Source organism: Octopus bimaculoides, chromosome 25, assembly GCF_001194135.2.
Source record: "Octopus bimaculoides isolate UCB-OBI-ISO-001 chromosome 25, ASM119413v2, whole genome shotgun sequence".
Classification (NCBI taxonomy): domain Eukaryota; kingdom Metazoa; phylum Mollusca; class Cephalopoda; order Octopoda; family Octopodidae; genus Octopus; species Octopus bimaculoides.
Window position 1 is genome coordinate 34,557,001 of NC_069005.1, and position 4,386 is coordinate 34,561,386.

Below are 4,386 nucleotides of genomic sequence, written 5' to 3' on the forward strand. Positions count from 1 at the left end.
TATATATATATATATATATCCCCCTCTCTCTCTCTTTCCCATTCTCGTCTCTCACTACTTTAATGATCTCTGTTCCTCGAACTGGTTGGTCCCATGCCTCCAGCACTCAGACACTCCTCGCCCCCCCCCCTCGTCACTTTCCTTTCCCCACACTAACCACAATACCAAATGCTTTCTTCCAAGAACATCATCCTACTGGAATTTTCTCCCTTCTCACGCCTATTCCACTTTTACTACCACATGCACAACAAAGGCTATTATCATGCACCATCGGCCTCATACTCTTCGTCTCGGTGCCCTCGACTGGCGATAGTTTTAACCGGGCCTTCTAACTTTCGCGTTCATCTTTACTCCTCCTGGCCACATGTCACCTTCCCTCAGCCCTGAATCAACTCCCCACCAAAGAATGATTACCAGTCCCGAGCCAGCATCGTTACTAATGCGATTAACCGTCACCCTTGTATTTCTCTACCTTATATACACGGATACAAATGCATGGACGAAGATATGTTTCATTATTTTAGCCTTCATTTTGTTGAGTCTTCGCATCTATTTTCTTTTTCATAGAACACATCTGTTTTCAAAGAATATAAACATTCTTTGCTTAATCCGTTCGAATCATTATTTGAAATCTTTCACCATATATCTTTGCCCTCTCTCCAAAACCTCCATTTTTTGTTAAAATCCTTTATTCTTTGACGTTCATAGTTAATGTCAATCTCTGTCAATCTCTGTCAATCTCTGTATTATGAATTGTGTTCATGATAAACAGCGAGAATTAGAACGATGACATACATATTCAGTCTTCCGGTAGATTCAAATGTGAATATGTTAATTGCTTTTTTTCATTTCGTCATTGGAGAAAAGCGTCTTTCAGACGAATGTGTTTTCATAACGCACTCGATTCATTACGTGAGAGGCCTTTGGGACATCCGGTGTTTCGACACCTTATGTCTTCTGAGCCAAAGCCACCCCAGGCTAAAGAATCTAACAAATGTTGTAGCTCTTGTCTATAAATTAAGCGAACATGTCATTTGCTGAAGCCTGTTGATTGTCTGCCAACCGACAATATTTCGTCAACTGCTTGAACAGCAAGAATTCAAACGATGACAAACATATTTATTGTCAATACATTCTGGCAAATTCGAACATGAATATGCTAACTGCAGGTTGTATTTCATCTCTTTTCAGACGAATGAGTTTATCAGTAAACATCAAATATTTTGCTCAATTTATAAACAAGAATCCCAAACTCTTGTTAGATTCATAAGTCCGTTGGCAGCTTTGGCTGTTGAGACACAACGATGTCGAAACACCGGATGTCCCAAAGACCCCTGCGGGTAATGAAATGAGTGTGTTATGAATATACATTGAAATATGTATATCATCGTTCTCAACCGTATTATTTTCCCCTCAACCCAACCATATTTTCCTTTTTAACTCTTAACAAATAAATACCAGTTTGATAAAAACTGCAGGAAGTGAGAACAGATAACAAGGAAGCATGTAGAACTAAAGAAAATATTTGGGTGCGGAAAATAAAATATGGAAAAAATTAAGAATTAAAAAGAAGTATGGAATTTTGAAAAAGGAGAAATACAAGGAAAAGGATAAGAGAAGAAAACAAGAAAAAGAAAAATTGAAAAGTAGAACTTAAATGGAGAGGTGAACTACATGCGAGGAAATATCAGAAGACAACTGGGAGATAAATAAAAAATGGAACGTGAAAAGTAGGAGGGAGTTAAGTAGATGAAAAAACTAATATATATATATATGTAAATAAATTATAGCTAAGGAGATGCAATCGAAGATTATGAGAAAATTGGTTAATGTAATAAAAATGGGTAAGTGAAGAAGTCGCGAAATTTTAAACTGAGAAATAATCGTGTAAAAAAGAAATCTTGTTCTCCCCTTCTTTACCATTTATTTGTTTTTGTTTTTTTTTTCCTTCCCTCCTCCAACACCAGCACTGGTATCCTCCAACCCACCCACATATTCAGAGTTCACCCTTTTATACTAACAACCTACAACACTTGACTTACCTGACCAGTCTTCTCATATCTACTACTCCACTCAACCTTTTAAATCTATTTTATATTCCCTCACCTTTCACCTTTATTACTGTCTCTCAATCAGCCACCCACCTCCCTCCTCCTCCTTTCCTTTCTACCCACTCACACACTACTTCCCTTCTGTAGAGTCTTTCTTTTACTCCCTCTCTCAAATCTCACCACGGCTTCTATTATCACCATTAAGTAGCCCCAACTATTATCACTTCTACGTTCTGTCTTTATTTGTGTTGCTACATATATGTGCGTGTGTATCTGTATATCAGTGTGTGTGTGTGTGTGTGTGTGTGTGTGTGTGTGTGTGTGTGTGTGTGTGTGTGTGTGTGTGTGTGTGTGTGTGTGTGTGTGCGTGTGTGTGTGTGTGTGTGTGTGTGTGTGTGTGTTTACTCCATACAGGCGTATTTATGATTCAGGTTGGTAGTGATATGCTGAGTGAGTTACACAACAATTCTTAATGCATCGCGATTTAACATTTAATTGGAGGCAGAAAGCAAAAACGTAACAGAAATTGCCAGTGATGATCAAAGACTGGAGGAAATCATTCCAATTACGAAATAATTTCACAGAAAATTAAATTTGGAGGTTTAGAGTTGGGTAGTTTGCACACTATTAGTGGACAAGTTCAGAACTAAAGGCTCGTTTCGGTTTTATCATGCCTCATCAGCGGAGTAGTCTTTTCAATCCTTCCTTGATCAATGAGCGATTATGTTTGCATAGAAAAGTTACAAAGACCTATGTCTGTATAATTCACATGATTTCACAAAGCCAGCTAAGTAAAAGAAAACTCCTCCGTCTAGCTGTTTTTTCTTTCTACGAAACAGGAAGTTACATTGCTGAACAGTTGTTTTAAGGAGTTGTATTTATTTATTTATCACCTGACGAGATACATCTGCACCACCGGATGCTCCTGAACCAGTTGTGTGTGTGTGTGTGTGTGTGCGCGCGCGGACCAGTATGAGGGTTCGGCAATTTCTTACCGAACAACCACTCAGATTTATTTATAGTGATCGAAGGTTTGTGTACACCTAAGCTCACTGCCTCTATCAGATCGACATTACTTGAACGAGTGCACCGTGTGCCACATGTCAGACGACAAAAACGAGTAATCCTGCGACGGACCAACGTCCAAGGAAGAATATGTGCCTCAGGGAAACCTGGCCCTTGAAGTCTATATGACTTGCGAAGGATCTCTATCCTCTTTACTTAAATATATACGTGCGTGTGTGTGTCTCTCTCGCACACACACACACATATATAAAAACTGCAATGGCAGTGTTTTGCTTCAATGATAGACTAGAGAATATATGTTTTGACTTCTGCCCAATACTTTATGTACAAATATTCGTAAACATCTTGCCTGCATTGGGATTTCACCAATGATCGAGTAGTATCTTTCTCTATCTCTCAATGGAGACACTACTTATAAAGTTATATTTCCTAAGGGTGGAGGTAAACTGGAGAGACCGATTTGCATATACAACACTTTCTTGAAAGCGCGTTTCTTCAGGAAACTACTGATGCGTTAACAATGTTTTGTTTTGATGTTACGATGTGTGAAGACTATATCTAGAGACTTTTAACAAGTTTGTGTGTGTATATGCGTGATTCGGTATGTGTGTATATGTTTCGTTGCGTGTAAGTGTTTAGTGTGTTTGCGTGTGGGAGATGTGCGTTCATGTGTTACGAGAATGTGATGAGTCGGTTGTTATAGTTGCCGTGTGTTTGTGTGCATCTATTTAGTGAATTGTGGCGAGCGGGGTTCCTGTCAAGAAGGTGAACTTTAGGAGAGAGAAGGGATGAACGACGCCTGCCTTGTCTGTGTGTGTGTTTTGTATGTACGTATATGCTTAGTGTCTATGTGGCATGTGTGCGTTTATGTATAACAAGTATGCAATATGTTGGTATGTCGGTGCGTATTTGCATATTGTAGTATGCGCGTGTGTGTGCTTAATGATTTACCCCACCACCACCACCACCACCACCTGGCTCATGGCTCCTCCTCTGGTGTAAACGTTCAGAACACATTTCCGACGTGACGATAAGTTCTTTTTTTTTTCCTCAGTCTGATCCGGAAACACCTGAAGAAGAGACGGTTATGGTGTTGCCCTTCCCTCCTTCGCTAAATGGTAACAAAAATGGATCTCGTCTATCCTTACCTCTAAAACACGTACGCTCATTAAACATCGTTCCCCGCTCGTAATAACGTATGTGTGAGTCTGCCAGTAAGACTATACATATACACATGTACACAGACAAAGACACACAGACACACACATGCGCGCGCGCTCACACGCAATCATATAAAGAAAACCATTAA